This window comes from Panthera uncia, chromosome D4 (genome assembly GCF_023721935.1).
Source record: "Panthera uncia isolate 11264 chromosome D4, Puncia_PCG_1.0, whole genome shotgun sequence".
In the NCBI taxonomy this organism is placed as follows: Eukaryota; Metazoa; Chordata; class Mammalia; order Carnivora; family Felidae; genus Panthera; species Panthera uncia.
Genome location: NC_064807.1, coordinates 40,903,569 through 40,925,027, shown reverse-complemented (window position 1 = coordinate 40,925,027; position 21,459 = coordinate 40,903,569).

Genomic DNA, 21,459 nt, shown 5'->3' with positions numbered 1-21,459 from the left:
GGGAAATCATGGTCACCAGCAATGAACCGGCACCCATAGATTTTAAGTTCTGCCTACGCTTCCAACCGTTTAGCATATTCACGCCACAAAGCCAAGGCAAAGTTACATTTAGGTAGCCTGAACTTCAGAAGAGGAGGGAAGATCAAATACCTTTTGTTCCCCATAGGTTGACTACTCTAAACAGCATGTTGAGGCAATCATAAGCCACAACTGTGTGTCTTCAACTGATGCCAGGAATGGAAAGGAAACTTACACACACACAAACATGCACACACACCTGGACTGTGTCCTAGCAGCTACAGGGGTAGTTGGCTCTAGAGAAGACATTTGATTCATGTTGTCTTCTATTCACTAGTTTTGCTTCTAATATTTTCCTTATAGATACCACATTCTATATGCCTCTGTGCATGTCATGTGCTCCAGTCAAATCCACTGGTGTCCATGACTATAGTAATCTGTTCCATAGTATTTGTCTACATCTCTCTTCTGGTTTTTGTAGAAATTACTCCATTGTTTCATTAACTGGATAATCTGGATCTGATCTTTGGAGGAAGAATTTGGAACTTAACGACTGCGCCTTTTAATGAAAAGATTAACAACGCTTCAGAGCTGAACAGCCCTGTATTTGTTTAAAATGGGTCTTGCGTTTTGCTCTTCTGAGGAGTAACATACAATACTGAGATACTGAGTCTTGTCCCAGATTTATATACCATTCCAATCCCCTTGCCCATGTTCTAAATAAAGGCTGTGTGACTATATGTTTGAAATAGAAATAACTCCAGTGTGCTATGGCTTTGTTTATAAAAACGAGTTGCTAGACGTTTTCTTGGATCTTTGCGAGAAGTGACATCCTATACTGATGCCCTTTCTGTAATCACAACACTAACCACTTCCAGCCCCTGGTATTGTGTTGCAGGATTTTGATGATGTTTAGTTTTACACTTATTAAAGAACCACGTCCCGCTTGATTATCCTTTTTCCTGCACTGCTGGCAGAGCACATACCATCTTAAGTCTATACGGGATTACACACACTTCCACTGATTTTGCTGAGCGTCGGTGATGCAGCTTGGCCAGGAATCCTCAGTCAGTCCTCTTCCTAATTTGGTACGACTGGCAGGCAGTCTGTCCCTGACAACACCATGACACCCCAGTCACTCCCTCTGGTTGCTCACTGGGGGAGGGAACACCAGGGACCCAGTCTTGTTGCTGAGGAAATGAAGCACATTCATTTACCCTGCTGCTTCACACAGACAAGAAAGGCCAAAACAAACAGTGACCCAGCATGCTGAACGCTGCTGAAACATCTGAGACATTCTTCCAGTCTGGGACTCCTGCCCTGTGAGACCCAAATTTACAAGGATGGCTTTCTCCCTCCCTTTTTCCCCCTTTCCTCTTTTGCTCTCAAATACGCCGGTTATCAATATGAGCACTTCAGAAGGAAGACATTTTAAATCATGAGATTTCAAAAATTGAAAGTTACGTCAGAGGTCATTTAGTACTGGTTTTCAAATTGTTCTGAAGAACCCCATGATCTCCCAAATGCACTCAGGGTTACTGCCGACCTCCCCACCCCACAACCACACACCTGAGGGAAGGACAGAAAGGAGTGGAGTTCCAGGACTCCACGTCCCCCACCCCCTTCAGCAGCAGCACCCCTTTGATCTGTTTTTGTATATCAAACGTCCTCATAAGATTTCCTTTACAAAAAAGGATTGCATATTTTTTTTAAAAAACAGTTTGGGAACCACTGGGTTGGGGAAGGGACTGGTCCCAAAATCCCAGTCAACTGGATTAGGACCCAGAGTCCCAGCTTCTCAACCCCATAGTTTTCCCACCCCCACCCTCACTCCCCTGGAGCAGTTAGAATAAACAAATACCACCTGAATCTGCCTCTAAAGTTTGAGAAGCCATTTTCCCTCGTGGGTTTTATAATAACTCTTACCCTGCCAAGTAACGACACCCAGTGAAGGGGTGTCCTCACTATGTTAGGGAGCATCAGGTCACGGTGGCCAATTCCTTACCTCTAGATATTTGGCCCTGGGTTACAAAAGATTAATTTACAGCTAAGCAGGTTTGAAACTGGGCTGTATCAAGGGTCCGTGAGTGTGCTTTTAGATCCCTTCATCAAACTTCGCCCACAACACCAATACGAGGTGACAGAGAACACCTCTTCTAGTTCCAACTTCCTCTAAGGTAGAGTCTGAGGGCCAGGACTTCTGCCACCCCTCTTCCAGGGAGAGCCAGGCTAGTGGGAATTTACTGCCACACTCTCTCTGCCCCCTTTGAACCCTTGCTTTCCTTCCTCCCAGACTGGGGTTACTTGGTTACCTACCTGTGGTGCAGCTTTCAGCTCCCCTTTCCACCACAGCAGGAAAGAAAGAGCTTTCTTGGCTCCCTCATAAATATTCATGACCTGCGGTGCTGCTTCCTCAAGTCCCTTCCCAGGTGAAAATAATACCTTTGAAAATGATTATGGCCATGATTTGCCTCAGAAGCAGTCAGGCTTCCCCCAGTTGGGATCTAGGAGATCTTCGTTCAGCAAAAGTGTCGGCTTACCTGTGAATTGGAAAGATCAGGATTCCTGCCAGGGTGCAGGCAAAGAGTCCTTCCCTCCTTGGGAGGGCATTAATTCTGGAGGGGAGCCCTGGAAACTCAAAATAATCCCATCAAGACTCACCTGTTCCCCCTTTCCTGAGGGAACCAGGAAGAACAGTGCTCTTAAAGAGAACACAGAACTTTTTTTCCTTGCTCTACTCTCTGCTTTCAACCTGAGGGAAGGGAAGTCAAATAAAAATGGGGATGGGGATCCCTCTGCAAAGTGATTCCCCAATTCCAGGCTGCCTGGCAGAAAGTCAAATCCTCTACAACTGGAGCCCCAGGGGAGCATTGTGGTCCCAAGTATTAGAGAAAAGGCTGGACACTGATGAAGGGTGGAGGACCCGGTGAGCTGAAAGGTGGGGCCTTCAGATAGCCCCAGAGAAAATATCCTGCAGCCATCTGCTTGCATGGAACTTTAAGAGACATTTCGAGGCAATCATCTTTTTGAGGGGGATGAATACACTCCGCCTGAATTATCTGGGTGATGGAGTGAGGTTTTACATAAAGGACTCTTAAATACAGAGAACAAAACTGAGGGTTGCTGGAGGGGCTGTGGCTGGGGAGGATGGGCTAAATGGGTGATGGGTATTAAGGAGGACACTTGTTGGGATGAGCACTGGGTGTTATTATGTTAAGTGATGAATCACTGAATTCTATTCCTGAAACTAATACTACACTGTATGTTAACTAACTTGAATTTAAATAAATTTTTAAAAAGGGAGGTTTTTCCTTTGAAATCTGTGGCTCCCAGTTCCTGACTAAAATTGTTCCCCTTCGTGTTTGGTGTAGGGGATGATGCAGTCTGGGCCCGGATCCTCTTTGTCCTTCCATCTCTCACTTTGGAATTCTCTCTCCCTTCCCCTTTTGCCATAAATAACCTTCTTACCTTAATGCCCTATGTTCAAGCCGCCAAACTGGAGTTTAAGAGGTTTACTGCTCCCCTTACTTTCCATTTGGGGATCTTAAGATGATTCTTCAGATGAAAAATTATTTTCTTTGTGCTTTCATTTGGACAAAGATAGAGTTCAAGCCTCTGTTAATGGCCCAACAAAGTGGTTGGGCGATGATTGGTTTCCTGGCATCCAGGTGCAGGACATTCAGAGACTTGCCCTTAATTCTTCCACAATCATGGGGCCGGGTCAGGTGATAAGGCTGAAGGGCTGTCATTTTCAGCTTCTATCTAGCCATTCATGGCTTCCAGACATCCATTCTTTTGTTACCTTTGTTACCTGTCCTGCCACTATGAGTCATCACACTTTTAGAGAAAAGCGTATTTCCTGAAGACATTAAATTGATTATAGCATTTTTGTCTGGTCCTTTGTTTCAGAGCTTTCTGTGTAGTTTCCATTCAAAATGCTCTTTAGCCTGTCATGCTGTCAAATGGTGGGTATAGGTAAAGACATGTGTTTGCATTTGGGTGTCAGCTCCTGACATTTGTATTTATTTGTACATATGTATTTTGTTTGTTCAAATAAATGTTTCATCAGATGTAGAATACAGTAGGGAGATTCAGGGAAGGAGCCAGTACAATGCAATAGCAAGTGAAATATTTCTCAATAAGGCTTGGAATTCTGACTTCTGGTTAATTGTAAAGATGATCTGGAGGAAGAACTAGCACATCAGGGAGCTAAGGTTTGTATTTATCTTTTAATGTTATTGTTATATTATACAGTTTACTGCATAAATAATGGAAACACTAGTAATAACAATTTAGGGACCGTTCAACTGTTGTGTGCACTGTATTTCATTGATACTTTTTGGAACTGTGCAGAACCACAATGATTCCCTATTTAATGAACATGCAGTGGTAAATTAAAAAATGAAGGGTTTTTTTCCAAATGGATAAAATTTGTTTTTAATTCATCCCACTTAAAAGCACTCCATCATCTGTTCACTAAAAATCACTCAATAGTCCTAAAAAGAAACTTTTTTTTCATATTGTCTTTCTACTATTTGTTTTAAAACTGCAAATTTAATATGGCATTACTAGGAAGAAAAAAATACCTTGCAAACTGAAATGATACTAATTGAACCTGAATGGATATAGACTATTGTGCTTATCTGAATGTTTGGCTATATATTTAAGGTATATTTGAAAAGTAAAAAGCTAAGAATTCGACATAATAGTTTTCACAGGTACAAGGGATAATCGTGGTCAATGCAGGATTAATATTTTCATATTCTATAAAGAGAACTTTTCATGTTTGCCTATCTTATACTTGGTTTAATAAAGAAATCATTATACTGAAATTATTTCGTTGAGAGTATGCTCATTCATTTTTGCATTTCCAGTGTCTACAACATAGTAGTTGCTCAAGGAACATTTATTGAATGATTTCAGTGAATACCACTTTGCCCTTAAATACCCCTCTCTCTCCATCTTTGAGGCAAAACTGCAAGAAGAGAGAAATGACTTAAAATAGATAAAATGTACTAAAACCCTACTTTTCCCCAGGCACTTGACATCTGTGATATCATTAAATATTCCCCTAAACCTGTAAGATTGGTATCCCTATTTCAATTTTGCAGAATGTGAAACTGATGTTCAGCAAGGGGATGACAGACACATTATAATAGGACACATATATAATAAATGATACAGCTGGAATTGAATCCAGTTGTGATTCTAAAACATGTGGGTTGTTTTTGATTTTACCACTTTTTGACTCATAAATCCAACAATTATTTTTGAACACATAGGATGTGCCAGGCACTGTTCTAGACACCAGACACAAGAGTAAATTTTAAAAGATAGTTTCTGGCAAAAAAAAAAAGGATAAAGTTTCTATCCTTGTAGAGTTTATGTTGTAGAGACAAAGGATAAACAAATCTACAGCACAACACTGGTCCAAATAACACTGAAAAATAGTTATTTGGGTACATCACTAAAACAGAATTAGTCTGCTTTCTAAAACTCAGAAAACAGGAGGTGTGAAAGCAGTGTAGGGAGAGCAGAGTAATTTCAGAGAGGCACAGTCAGAATACGCAGGGCCTGGATATGCCATTGTAAACACTTTGTTTCTCATTAGGGAAGATGGGAAGCTGAAGAGTGATATGCCCCACTTTACATTTAAAGATTTTCAAAAAAATTTTTTAAGTTTATTTATTTATTTTGAGAGAGAGAGCAGGTGGAGTAGGGGCAGAGAGAGAGGGGAGAGAGCGAATCCCAAGCAGGCTCTGCACTGTCAGCGCAGAGGCGGAAGAAACAGGGCTCGAATTCACAAACCGTGAGATCATGACCTGAGCCGAAATCAAGAGTCCAGCACTTAACTGACTGCCACCAGGAGCCCCACATTTAAAGATTTTTAAAAGGGGGAAGGGAACAAGAAAGACCAAGTTGGAGGCCCTTCCCTTGTAAGAATCCAGGCAAGAGGTGGCGGTGCCAGAGACCCGGGTGATAGCAGGAGTTGTATAGTGAGATTGTTGGATTCTAGACAAAATTTGTGGAGGGACTGATTAGATGAGGGGTGCTTTTGGAGTTGCTGTGGTTACTCCCTATCCTGCTGGATCAGAATCATGTTATTTTTGTAGTTTCCTCATCTGTAAAATGGGAATGATTTTAGAGAACCCATTGTGACAAATGTCCTTGACATCACACAGAGTACACAGTAAGCATTCAATAAACATTATTCCTAGAGATTAGCAAAGCTAATTGGACAGGGAGCATTGGCAGCTCTCTAAGCATGCAACCTGGAGCAGGTCACAAAGGCAGCCCAGGTTTGGGACTGGCTCAGAGACGGTGGGCTGAGAGGGCCCGTGAAGCTGGTGATGGGCACCCCTGCACCTGCTGTGGGGAATGTAAGAGTGAAGAGAGGAAAGGGAAAGTGTGTGAAAGACGGGATTCTCCAAAGAACAAGTGTATGATGTTAGTTCTTGACCTCGAGTGCTGTGCAGATACAGCTTACATATCCAAAGATTACTGGGGAAACTCTACAATATACCTAATGATTCTGAGAGGGAGACATTTTCAAATGGTGAAGTTTTAGATGGCTAAGTTATGGGATGCAGGAAATGAAATAGGATAGAAAAAAAAAAGAGGGATATAGGTCCCCCTATAAATTTAACTGTGGTTATGGAACACTTTTTACAGATGATTGACCCCCATCCTCACAATTAGGGGAGTTTTTATTAAAACTCCAGGATTGTTTTGGTGAAATATCTGCTTTCCTATTCACCCTGCAGGAATTCTTATTCAATAATAAGGTAATCTTCAACAATGATTGAAAACCCCTGTTGATGGGCACCTGTGTGGCTCAATCCATTAAGCGTCCGACTTTGGCTCAGGTCATGATCTCACAGTTCGTGGGTTCGAGCCTTGCATCAGGTTCTACACTGACAGCACGAAGCCTGTTCCGGATCCTCTGCCTCTCTCTCTCTGCTTCTCCCCAGCATGCACCCTCTGTCTCTCAAAAATAAACAACCATTGAAAAAAAAATTTTTTTAAAGAAACTCCTGTTGATAGAATTAGTTCTGACTTTAATTTTTATTCTCTTTTCAACTAATTTTTGTTAGCTAGACTTTTAAAAATTACAAAATTAATACATGTTCACACTAAACAATTCAAAAATTGTACAAAGAAATGATAGTAGAAGGTAAATGTGTTCTCCATCCTGCAATCCCCCATGTGTCTCACCCCAGAGGTACTGCTCTCACTGGTTTGTTGTGAATCATACCAGGAATGCTCTATGTATATACAAGCACACACATATATGTACATAATTTAAATGTTTTTTTCCGAGCAGGAGGGAACAATTTGGCAATCAACTCTACTCACTTAACAACATACAGGAGGTTGTATTAGCATAACCACGATTGAAAAATAGGCCTCTTAAAACTGAGGCCAAAATACAATAGTTAATAGTGAGAAAATGATTTTATTGGGCCTTGATCTTTAAGGAACACTAAAATTTATGAAAATACTTTTCACATTTTTAACAAAATTTAGATTATGATTGCAACCTTGTAGTATTTCTTAGAAGGAGAAAAAATCAAGTGTGAGGGGTGAGAAGTTGGAGCCTTTCCTCCTTCCAAATTGTATGCTAGCTCAGTAGAATATCTTTCCACCCACATTTAATTTTCACAGCATTATCTTAAGGACAGTCATTTGTATGAAATTATTTCTGGGCTTTATCGGTTTTCCCAAGGATCTCAGGTACAAATCCTTTGACGTTCAAATTATGTTCTTTTGAAGTGTCTATCTTGTCATCATTGTTATTCGTTTGTCTTGTTGATGAGTCTGATTATCAGATCAACATTTGGCACTGGTATGATGTGAGCTGTTCTCATTATCTGAAGGCAGAGATAGCAAGGTAGGATATTTGAGTGGCCAGTTACTTAGTGAATATTTTTATGTTATCATGGCTTTTACTTTACAATCTTGTTACTACAAGGATATACAGGTAATGATTAAAGATAATTCCCTCTAGTCTTGGGCACCCAGAGCTAACAATCTTTTTAATGGGCTACATACATTTCCTACTTGCCATTCTAGGGATATGCCATCATTTATTTAACCAATGCATTATTGACAGACAGGAAATATGTTAAGGTTTTTAAAGTACAAACAATGCTAAAATGAACATTCATACACACACATATATTTGTACACAGGTAAAACATTTTAGAAGTGGAATTGCCAAGTCAAAGGGTACTAGTACATGTCACATTTTGATAGACTCTAGCAAATTGCCCTTTAAATGGCTTCACCAGTTTATCCTCACACTATCAATGTATGAAATGGCCTATTAATCACACCCTTTTCAACACTGAGTATTACCACAACTTTCTAATTTTTGCCAATCTGATGTTAAAAAATAATCCTATTGTTTTTATTCTCATTTCTTTAACTGTAGATGATGTTAAACCTGTCTTTTATTCTTTGCTCTTTTGCCATTGGTATTTCTTTTTCTATAAACTTCCTATTCATATTCTTTATTTGCCTTTATAATTGACTTATTCATCTTTTTCATATTCACGTATAACATCTTTTTCCATATTAAAAAATAGCCCTTTGCTATATGGGATGCATGTACTTTTCCTCAATCTGTCATTGGTCCTTGACTTTGTTTTGTGTGTTGTCATATAAACATTAAATTTCTATATAGTTCATGTTAGCAGCCTCTTCCCCACTGTAAAATTGTTTTTTAATTCTACTGTGTTTTCTTCTTGAACCTTTGTATTTCATTTGTAAGCATGTTAAATATACTTGGAATAAGAGATTTTTAAAAAATAACTTTTTATTTCATTTGCAGGTTTGGTCATCACTTTATCCCTGTACGAGATAAGTGTAATAAATGGTGTAAACACATTGATTCCCTCTCTTCTGCTAACATGGAGAACATATGTGCCCACTAAACTTGTCTGATTACAAATTATGACTGAAGGAATGAGGGAAGGGTTTTTGTATATACAAGTCACCAGATGTTTTATAATGATTCTGTTAATATGAGCCTCAGGATTAGACTAGAACCAGTGTTACAGGTCAAGACTGAAGCTCATTGACCAAGCTATGCGGGAAAGTTTGTGCAGCGCCTGCTGGCACAATACATAAATATCCAGATTTATTGCTCTCTGTCTCCAGCACCGAATTTGCCCACAGATTTATGAAAGGGAAAACATGAAATTGAGATTTGTAAATATTTGAAGTTTACTTCTGAGATCTAAAAAGGCAGTAAGAAGGCTAGTAATAAATTCAAAATAGAGGTTGGGGAATGCAGTAAGTTTGCAATTATAGGAATATAACTTAAGGAAGGAATCACAAACAATAAAATTTAATAATTTCACCCTTGGTTCATAAAACACTGAGCTCCAACTGACATAAATTATTAGCCTGAGGTAAAAAGGAGGTAAGTGAATATGGATTGTCACAGAGGAAATCGTTGGTAGATTTGGCAACCAGAGTTAGAATCTCTAATTCTTCTGGCAGTTTGATTCTCCTTGCAAGTCAGTAAAGGCCAAAAGCCTTTAAGAGGTTTTACCAATATGCATGATGCGCATTGTCTTTTGCCCTATTTGTAACTACTGACATCTTGGACGTCTCTGAAAGAAGGCATTTCAGCAGCTTGATTAGTTTTCCATATTTTATTAATCAAGAGTCCAGTTCCTTCAGCAATCAAGTTCTGTGGCTTGTATGATTGTGAGCCTGTGTCAATTTTCAGGGCTAATATTAGGCTTGATTTAAGAAAAGCAGTTAAACCAGTGATGAGAATCTGTGCCAATTTCCCCATGCCTTGGTTTCCTCATCTTTAAAATGGGGTTATTGATAAATTCCAGTGGCAGATTCCACTGTGTGTACTTAATGCTAAACCTTACTACAGTCTTTTAACATGTCAAGGTCACTCTTAGCTAGTATTGGGCCTTCCTAAGATTTATGAAAATGCAACCCAATGGGCAGATGACCTACCAAGTGGTACCCCTTCCTCTGGATGGATACAGTTGGGTCACATCTCGATGTGTGGGCTGTACAGAGTATGGGCTGGATTCCAGCCTCTGCTGGCTACCTTTATGCAGGGAGGTCCTGAAAGGAACCCAGGGTTTTTGTTTAGTTGGCAGAGATTCCTTGATCTCAAGGAAAGTAGACCCAGAGTCTGGCCTAGAGATAAGCATGGTTAACCAATAAGATGAAAATGAAAGTCAGCTGGGGTCTTCCTTGATAAAGGAAAGACCCAGGAGGAGAAACATTGTGTCCTGGTTCTACCTGTGAATTGTAATCATGTGATAGCACCATGCTCTAGTGGTCAGTGCTCTCGTGGTCATTATATAGTTATGAATGGAAGACCAAGAGACTTGACCTAAAGCCCTAACACCAATGAGTTACCAAAACAATACTAGAATTCTCCTACTTCTGGACTTCAATATGAGAAAAATCCCATTTGTTTAAGCCACTGTTAGTTGGGTTTTGTGTGGCTTGAAGCTGAAAGCTTTCCTAATGGATAAAGAACCACAAGGGCTGGTGTGAGGATAAAATGAGATGGTATAATTAACCCTGTTAGTCAGGGACATAGAAAGGACTCAGTAATTGGTGACTGCGAATGGTGGTCATGATGGCAATAATTGTGGTCATATTAAGCAGGATAAAAGAAAGAGCTTGGGACTAAGCTAAACTACCTCAGTATGAGTTTCTTTGTGTCTTTGGCAAATTACCTATCCTAGGTCTCAATTTACATCTATCTCTGTAAAAAAGAGTTAATAATAATACTTGTCTCACAAGGTAGTTGTAAGGATCCAAAGGGAAGGTATGTGAAAAGCATTTTATAAACTGTGAATATGATATAGAGGTTACTTGTTATTGTCATAGTACCTTAGGCCTCAGTTCAAAGACAGGATAAAAATTGCCCTCAAATTAGAGATAAAAGCAATAATAAATGGCTAAGTCTGATTTTAGTCAAGGGTATTGAGTAATAAGAATTAAAAATAACTTTCAATCTGTTTTAGCCATAAGCGGATCTCATTTTCATACCTGGAAACCTAAAAAAAAAGGCAATAAAACCACCTTATCTAGAGTGGGAAGGATGAGTTATTTTCCCCCCACAGCTTCAGTGCACTATTAAAGAAATCTTGACAATGAAAAAGAATGAGGAAATTTTAAACTGGAAGGTGACACAGCAGAGAATAGAATACAGAAATGAAGGTCAGGTTTTGGGGGGAATAAGGTGTTTCATGGGGTGCTCAGCAGAGAAGGTGGCCTCAGAAAGGATCCAGAAATAGCAGCAAATTACAGTTATTTCCTTTTTGGTCTTCTCTGGCTCTAGCTTTGGTGGGCACTTCCAATGGAGATCTAAATAAGGAGTTATACATCCCAAGGATACAAGATGGGGGCTTGCTTAGGCCCAGTCAGGAAATAAGGGTGCTATTTAATGGGTCTGCCTCTGCTCCACAGTGTCCTTAAACATAAACATATACAACCTTCAAGGTCCTAATCATGATGTGTAATAATTAGAGTTTGCATCTGGTATTTCACCGTTCAAACCTCTACACTAGGGCATTAATAAAACTTTGATTAATTTGATTAATTTGATTAATTAATTTGATTAAGAAAATGTCTCCATGCTTGGTTTGGTATGAGTCTTTCTTTTACCATCCTAATTCCAAATAATTCAGTAACCCTGTGTCTCAAATGCTCTAGATCCCACATAGACTTGGTTATTTCCTTGTAACACAGGGGAGCCATGTACTACTGAGAAGTTTCTAACATACTAAAAGCTTATACTTTCAAAAATAAACTTCATCAATGGAAAATATTCATTTTATTTCTGTTCTGACTTGCAAAGTTGGAGATTTACATAAATCCAGGTGGTAGACTTTTCCTATAATGTGTGTTCTGCAGAAACAAGCCCCTGTAATGGTCTGAAAACCAAGTAGGGTTTGTTGATGATCCCAGCCTTTCGTAGGAAAGAAACACCTCTGGGTGAGTACTAATATCAGATCATCTTTGTCCATTAATCAAAAAACAAATTATTCTCTGGTTAATTTCTGAGCTACATTTCTACCACTACAGGTTTGCTTTTTAATTATTTCATGCCGTTTCAATGTAGGCAACAAAAGCAGACAGTTTCAAGTGCTGTTCCTGGCACTATTAATGAGTTAAACATTTAATTCGGAAGAGACTGTCCCTTTGCTCATCAGGCTCTGTTAATATTAGTTTATTAGTTTGTGTACATGCTGAGCTGCTGAGCTAAAGATACCCTCATTTACAATGACTGAAATAAGCAAGATGTTTGTCTCTCTCTCTCACATTACAGTCCAGAGGTAGATGGGGAGCCCTGTGCTGGTAGGTGGCTCTGACATCATCAACTTGTGACTTCCACTTATGGGTCCAAAGTGATAGCCATAGTCCTTCCCACCTCACAGCCAGAGAAAAGACCTACTGATTTTAAAAACAAGATTTGTAAGTGGCTCCCATCACTCTCCCAGTCACGCCACTGGCCAAACCATAGTTTCACTTAGCTAGAAGGGAGGTAAGTAAATGTGGAGCTGAGAACTCACCAATTTGCCTAGCTAAGATTCTGTTGTTATGGAAGAGGGAAAGAATGGATGTTGAGGAATAACAGAAGTCTGTTACACTGAAGCTTCTGAAATTTTGGTGTACATATAAATTACCTGGGAAACTTGTTGAAATGCTGACTCATTAAGTCTGGGGTGGCATTTGAGACATGTTATCAAACAAGCTTCTAATTCTTGCTTGATGTCAGTGCTGCTGGTCTGTAGACCACAGTGAGCAAGGAACTAGAAGACTCTTTCAATTACAGGAAACAGGGATTCCTTTAGGATCACTTGTTTCCAGGAAGGTTGTGAAAAATCAAGGCAACTCTAGTTATCACAACCCTCTCTTAACCAATGGAATATTTATCTTTGTGTGAATGTACCACTTTTCTCTCATACCAAACTGGATAATTCTCTACATATTCTCTAGCCCAAAATCTGACAGAAACATTTGTTGCTTCAGTTAGACTGAGGACCTTCCCCAACCAAGTGCCATGATTTCATGGGTCACTTGGCAGTCTGTAAGTGAGATAAACTTTGTTTTAATCAGTAGCCACATTAACATGAACAGCCTGACTTGGCTTTCCTGACCAAATGTGTAGGCAATACAGCTTAAATTATAGGGGAAGCCATATAGAAAACCATACATAGTTTCTTTGTTTGCATGTTATAGTAAACCACAGAAACTTAACACTTTGTGTATGAAAAACTGAGAAATCTCAAGGCAACACAGATTGGTGCTTGGATATGATGGCATATAGTTACTATAGTTGGTAAAGTCACTGTTTTTTACTTACAGAAAAAATAGATGCACATTCTTTACACTGAAAAGCACAAGAAAAACTCATAATTTTAATTTTAGTTTAATTCATATTTTTCCAAGTTAACTTTAAAATTAAGCAAGATAAGGAGTACCAAGTTATAGAAAGAACAAAAAAGAATAGTTTAAATAGAAAAATACACTCTCAGGGAGTCTGGGTGGCTCAGTCGGTTAAGGGTTGGAGTACAGTTCAGGTCATGATCTCACAATTCATGGGTTCAAGCCTCACATGGAGCTCTGCACTAAAAGTTTGGATTCTGATTCAGATTCTGTGTCTCTCTCACTCTCTGCCCCTCCCCATTATCTCACAGCTATGAGTTCGAGCCCCACATTGGGCTCTGTGCTGACATCTCAAAGCCTGGAGCCTGCTTCGGATTCTGTGTCTCCCTCTCTCTCTACCACTCTCTCGCTCTTGCTCTCTCTCTCTAAAATAATTAAACATTAAAAATTTTTTTTAAAGAAAAGATACACTGTTTACACTTTATACAATTAACCATGTTTTGCTCTCCAATCTCAATGTGTTCTTAATGCCATATTGGGATGACTTTTATACTTCACTATAACCCACTTTAATTAGTAGATCTGATTCTTTTTTGATTCTCAGACCATCTGACACTCATCTTGGCTTTTAGAGATCTCCTCTCTCCACAGAAGTCCTCCTATTTTTTTTTTTTGGTTCTGTCTTTCCTTTGCCCTCTAAGTATACACAAGCATGATTAGATGCAGCTGTTTTTAATTAACCCCTTCAGCTGTCCTCCAGATGAATGACTCAATATGACTTGGCAAATTGATGGTTTCTAAGGAGTAACACATATTTACATCACACCAATATGCTTAATAATGTTAACCCATCTTACACCAGCAGAGCAACAACAATGACCCATCCTACTCATAAAATCCAGTTCAGGTGACTTACTAGGTTGGAATGACATCTCAGTGAGCTGAAGTCTTGCAATAGGAATTTAGGGTTCTGATGGGTCTTTTTTTCTCTTTTGCGTGGGAATTAGGCAAGGACAGCAAGATCTGAATGGGCCCCTTCTGATGACTATAGGGCGCGGGGAAAGGGTACTTCTTACACTGGCCAGGTATTGTGACTGTGAAGGACGTAAAATGTTGAATGGTAGAAGGGTGAATCAAGGTATAAATCAGAAGACCAGGCAGAACAGAAGACAAGCTGTGGAACCCAAAACTGGAAGGCAGGAAGCCAAAGATTGTGAAGCAGTAAAATGAACCAGAAGCAGCTGTAAGAAAGTCCTGGAATAAAGCTGGAATTTGCCCATCCACCCCACCACCCTGGGAGAATTTTTAAGTCTTTCTCTTGCCAACTTGGACAAGTATGTATGGAGGCTTGTTGAAAAGAGTATAGAATAGGTGGGATCAAAATAAGTCTCTTCCTTAAAGAGGCCAGGCCAACACCAGATAAACCCTAGAAATTATTAAGTTTGCATAATTTCCTTTAATCCTAGGGTCACCTGGTCTGGGTCTGGGAGTAGTCCTTTATTCATTCTGCAAATACTTATTGAGTAGAAGTGAAATAGTACAAGTAGGAATTAGACATACTTCTTGCCCTCAGAGACCTTATATTCTTGTTGGCTTGAGAGAAGCATCTAAATATAATATGACACAAAACATACATCTCATACTTTGAAAAGGGCAGTCAGGCTCCACAGACGAGAAAGGAAAGAGACCTGCCCTCAAGGAGTTATAATCTGGTAAAAGGAGAGAGGCATGAATATAAAAGGAGAAAATATGAAAAAAAAAAAAACCCTCACATACATTCTGTGAAAGCAGTCTATACAGAGTCTAAGGGGGCAGACGGGAAAGGGGCCAATTCTTTCTGGATGGTGGAAGTGGGTGGTGAGATGCTCAGGAAATCCTTCAAAAGGAGGTAACATATACTGTAAGATATATAGGGGAATATAAAACTGACAACAGGAATAAGAAAAGCATTTAAGGCAAAGGTAGTAAAAGCACAATGTCATGAAATATTATTGAAATTTGAGGGCAACTCTGTAGCTCTGTTAGGCTTGAGGTGAGGTAATGGGGATGGATGAAGATATAGGCAGGAGAGGTAGGTAGATAAGCACTCATTTATGGAAATAATAATTGGCTAGGAAACTTGGGCAAAGCCAACACACACCAATCCCATAGCCAACTTAGTTTTCCACTGGATCTCTGAGAAAAAATGTTTATATTTAAACACCTATTTTATGCAAGGTCCTGATATACTATGGATGAGGGAGTAAAAATATGAATAAGACAATTTAGATCCTCACAGAGTTTACATTCTTGTATGAAACACTAATATGGATGCCAAAACTGGAAAACAATGTAGAACCTAAGTATAATTTAGGTAAGAAGTAGGTGTCCTAGTACCTTAAGGGAATAAGAATTATTTTTTCCAACTTTATGGAGATATAATTGAATATAACAATATGCTTGAGGTGTACAATGTGATTATTTGATATATGCACTTATTGCAAAATGATTACCACAATAAGGTTAATTAACACATCTATCACCTCAGTTACCCCTTTTTATTGTGAGAACTAGTAAGATTTACTCTGTTAGCAACTTTCAAGTATACAATATACTATTGTTAACTATAATGATCATCCTGTATATTAGATCCCCAGAATTTATTCATCTTATAACTGGAATTTATATTCTTTGATCATCTTGACTCATTTCCCCCAAAATTGCTCCTGCCCCTGGCAACTACCAATCTACTGTTTCTAGAAGTTATTCTTTTTTAGATTCCACACATAAGTGAGATCATATAGCAGTTGTCTTTGTTTCACTATTTCATTTAGCGTAACACCCACAAGGTTCATCCATATTATTGCAAATAGAAGAATTTCCTCCTTTTTTATAGTCAAATAATATCTCACTATATGTGTGTCGGTGGGTATCACATTTTCTTTCTCTGTTCATCCATTGACAAATGCTTAGACTGTTTTCATGTCATGGATAATGTAAATAACGCTGCAGTGAACATGGTGGTCCAGATATCTCTTCAAAATCATAATTTCATTTTCTTCAGATATATACCCAGAAATCGCTGGCATTGCTACATCATATGGTCATTCTCCCCCCCCCCTTTTTTTTGAGGAATCTCCCTACTGTTTTCTGCAATGACTGCACCAACTTACTTTCTATCAACAGTGCATAAGAATTCCCTTTTCTATACATCTTTGCCAGCACTTGTTATCTCTTCTCTTTTTGGGATGATAGTGATTCTAACAAGTGTGAGGTGATACGTTACTGTGGTGATATGTTACCTTGATTTGCATTTTCCTGATGATTAGTAATGCTAAGCTCCTTTTCACCTACCTGTTGGCCATCTGTGTATTTTCTTCGGAAAAATGTCTGTTCAGGTTCTCTGCCCATTTTTTAGTTGAATTATATGGTTTTATTGCTACTGAGTTGTAGGAATTGTTGGATATTAACCCCTTACCAGATAGTTTGCAAATATTTTCTTCCAATTACATAGGTTGCCGTTTCATTTTGTTGATTGTTTCCTTTGCTATACAGAAGCTTTTAAGTTTGATGTAGTCCCATTTGTTTATTTTTGCTTTTGTTACCTTTGCTTTTGGTGTCATATCCAAAAAGTCATTGCCAAAACCAATGTCAAGGAGTTTTCCCCCTATGTTTTACTTTAGGAGTCTTAAGGTTTTTGGTCTTACATTTAAGTGTTTAATTCATTTCAAGTAAATTTTGCACATGATACAAGAGAGGGGTCCAGTTTCATTCTTTTGCATGTGACTATTCAATTTTCATAACACGATTTATTGAAGAGACAATCTTTTTCCCTTTGAGTATTCTTGGATCCCATGTTAAATATAAGTTGACTAGATAATAATTCTTATTGTAAAGAGTTGAGGAAGACTTCATGAAGAAGGTGACATTTAAAGCTGGTGTTTGGGGCACGGGGAAAGGTGGGATTGTGAAAAAGGAAGCTAGGTAGGGGGAAGAAGAGTAGGAGAGACACAGAAATATATAAGCATTTGGCATGATGATGAATGGAAAGTACTCCAATGTAGCTTTGGGGTAGATTGTACACAGGGAAATGAGTGGGAGATATAACCAGAGAAGTAAGTTGTGGTGATGCTGACATACAAATAAATTAGAGTTTATTCTATGATAATGGAAAGGGGCAGACCCAGCAGACCTAACCACTTAGACAGAGGTAGAGACATAGGAACAGAGAAAGAGGCAGACACTGCCCAAGTGAGCTGACATATGGAGCAAAGGGAAACCCCAGAGAGGGCCCATGGCTCATAGACCCAGGATAAAAAATAAGGCAGGGTGAATTTAGGCATGTCACTTTGTCTATAAGCAAAACATGTTTCCACAGAATGTCCTCTGAATCATCAGAACAGTCACTCCTTCTCCAGTGGGGAAGAGCTAGGGAAGAGGGTTCTTACATGATTAGATACATCCTCCTTTCTTTGGGCTGAGGCAGAGTAGAGACAGGATGCTGAAAATTCCCCTCCTTTTTCAGAGCTAACTGAATTATAGAAAATGCATCCCAGAAGGAAGGACTAATTAGAGGAGATGGGTCCATGAGATGTTTGAATGGTAGAGTTTATAGGATATGACAACAACTGGTTGTGGAGAGAAAAGGTGGGAAATAGGTTAAGGTACTATCCAGGATAACCGGGCATAGAGATACCTATAAATAAGGGGGAGAAACAGGTGGATAAGTGTGGAGGAGAAGAGATGAGTTTCCAGTGGGATTTCCTCTGAGATGTAAAGGAGGTAATTAAAAATGAGTCAATCAGGACAACAAAGTGAATTTAAGAAATTGCATTAGGAATGTTTTTATGCAAGTAAAAGAAACTCAACTTGAATTAGAATATATGGCTATTTATAGGCTCACATAACTAGGAATTTCAAGGAATCAATAGAGTTTCAGTCATAGCTGCTCCAGGCTTCAAACATATTATCAGGAATTAGCCATCACTCTCCATCTCTTGGCTCTTCTTCCCTCTGTGCTGGTTTCATTCCCAGGCTGATTTCCCACATGGTAGGAGGGATGACTAGGGGCAGCTCTTGGCTTACTGTTCTTATAACTGGTATCCCAGTGAGAAGAGAACATGTCTCTTTCATGAGATTTCTAGCAAACGTTCTAGAGAAAAGTCTGATTTTCCCTCTTTGGCACATATAATTGGCTAGGGCCTGGTCATGTGCCCAGAGCTACAAAGCCATAGAGACTGGTAGGATGAATTTTTTAAATATATTTTTTCATGTTTATTTGTTTTTGAGAAAGAGAGAGAGTGCATGAACATGCGCACGAGCAGAGGAGGGGCGGGGGGGGGGAAGTGGGGACAGAGGATCTGAAGCAGGCTCTGTGCCCACAGCAGAGAGCCTGATGTGGGGCTTGAACACACGAACTGTGAGATCATGACCTGAGCTGAAGTCAGATGCTTAACCATCTGAGCCACCCAGGCGCTCCTGGTAGGATGAATTTTGAACTCCTTCAACTTGCTTGGGGGTGTGGGATCTTAGAGCACAGTATAGTCTAAGGATTTTAGGCATGGGTGGTGGGGTGGGGACAGCAATTGTCAGGGGAAAGAAGATTGAGACATTGGGCATTTGAGGAGAAGGTCTATGAAAGAAAGGGTAGCAGAATGGGGTCAGTCCCAAAGATAACTTCACTGACTTCACAGTTTTATTTGGAGTTTCTGGCCTTTGTCTTTCCAAGAGGAAACCACTGCTGTAAACAGAAAAATGCAGTATGAATAACAAATATGCAGAAAATAGAGTCAATTCACCAAAAGGTTTTATAAAGCTAACCTCTTAATCTTTAGCCATTTCTTGGCCAGGTTCTAATGATAAAGTAAGTTACAGGGCTGTGTGTACATTCAGTTACACAGACTCATTCTTCAGTGCAGTCATCTCAAATTTCAAATAAAGAATCTTCCAAATCTTTTCAAATAGATAAGGTGATGTAGAGCAGAAGTCAAGATCTGCTATGAAAATAAAGTATAGCATGTATATTGAGCCAAGAATGTTTTGCCATCAGTCACAGAACTAGAAGTAGGAAAGGGGAGCCTTAGTTTGACTTACTTACATTTTTAGACAAGGAACCACATAATTTGACAAAGGCCACAGTCACAGAGCTGGTACTAAAATTCACATCTAGTGCCTCCTACCCTGATCATGTTTCATCATTATCATCCTACATCAGCCAAATACCGAACTTAGGAGAAAATCATCCAACCAGAAGGTCATTCTCATATGGTCCCACATTTGTTAAAGTATCCACCTAGTGGAGATTGGGTGTGGTTAAGCTAGGGTTAATCCTGGTTGCCTATGATCTCTGCTAGAGACATTTGAAAAAAAAAAAATCAATCCAGATTCATTTAGTCAATTAAATCAAACCTGTGCTTGATTTTGTTGTTGTTGTTTTCTATTTCATGGAATTTCTTTCATTCATCCCAGGCTCCCAAAACTCAACCCATTTTTTGCAACTGATCCCATAGGTCAGGGACCACTAGGATTGAACATCAATAGATAGAGAAACAGTCACTGCCATTGAAAATCAAGAGCCCCTGTCGAAAGAACTAAATGTCTAAATAGGAAACTGTCACAGTGGTAAAAAAGAAAGCAGGGAGAAATCCCACTAGGGGATGCAGATCAAATAAAACAGAAGAGTATTTTATTCAGGCCTATTAAAATAGACAATTAAAAACAATACGGTTGTCCCTGCAGGGAAACAACTGAGCAGTGCCTCACTTATATATGCAGAGCACAGTGCGCTTATATGGCACCTTTCAGACAGGCTCTTGTAGCACGCTACCAGCATCACTAAGTATATCAGCCTAAATCAAAGTAAAGCTTGGACTATCGTTTCCATGTAGTGTGATGCCTAGAAAAGTCCAAGCCTGGCAAGAAAGCTTCACAGTTAAGATAATGAAGTGGCCAAACTATTCATTTTTGCATCATAATATGATCAAGAGAATTCCTAGGAAAGTCATGTAACAACTGTTACTTTAAGAAGTGTAGCAAGAATCATGACATCAAAAGACACTGCCAGCTGAATGGCTACCCCTGAGCTGTCAGTTAGTATTTGGAATGATCAAGCATTATTCACTACCAATGTACCAGTTATTCATTCAGCAATGCATTCATACAACGAATGTTTCTTGGGGAGCCTGACGCTATTCTAGGTTTGGCATACAGTAGAGCATAATAGGCAGAGAAACTGAGACCCTTATTGAGAACGTTCTAGTGGGACTTATCTAGGCCACCCTTACCTCCTGTTTTGGTGCTTCCCTTGTCAGGACTGCCCTTAGATTTGAGCCAGGGGAGGCCTGTGCTGGGTCTCGTATATCCCTAAGACATGCACACTAACAAATATATTCAAGAACCCAGGGATGTTTTTGTCACTGGAGATCTGGCTGTCAATACTGACTCTGCTTAACCTGAAAGTATAAACAGCTGCCACCCTATCCCTCGGGATTAACACCATTCAGGCCCCAAGATATGCCTCTCCAGAACTCTTTCTCTAGATCTTTATGAAACAAAGGGTGACTATCCCCACACACCAGGAAGGCTTGAGGATTATGCCGTTACCAACTACAGAGAGCAAATCTATTTCAGAACATGAGAGGATCTGAAAGGTGAAAATGTTTAAAAGAAAAAGCAAAGTAATTAAATTGTCAGACCCTTCTGAGATAGCATTAATTCAATAGACTGTCGCATAAGGAAGCATCCTTTCCCATTAGTACCAGCATCAAAACACTGGCTTCCCTTTGAATGAAATTTCAAGGTACCAGAGAGTTCTGGAGATAACCACGAATGTGGCACACATTATTTGCAGCAGATGCACATGGCAGTTAAATAAAGTTTCATAAAATTAAGTAGTTCAATTATACTTATATATAGGAATTGGCTTAGACATTACATGTGTGAAGTGTGATACTGACTGCCTTATTGAGCTGGACATTGAAGGCTATAAAAGCTAAAATTGAGCATAGTTTTATTTTTATAAAAGTGCTAATAAGATTTAAATAAATGTTAATATTATCTGTAAAGTACATTTGAAATAAA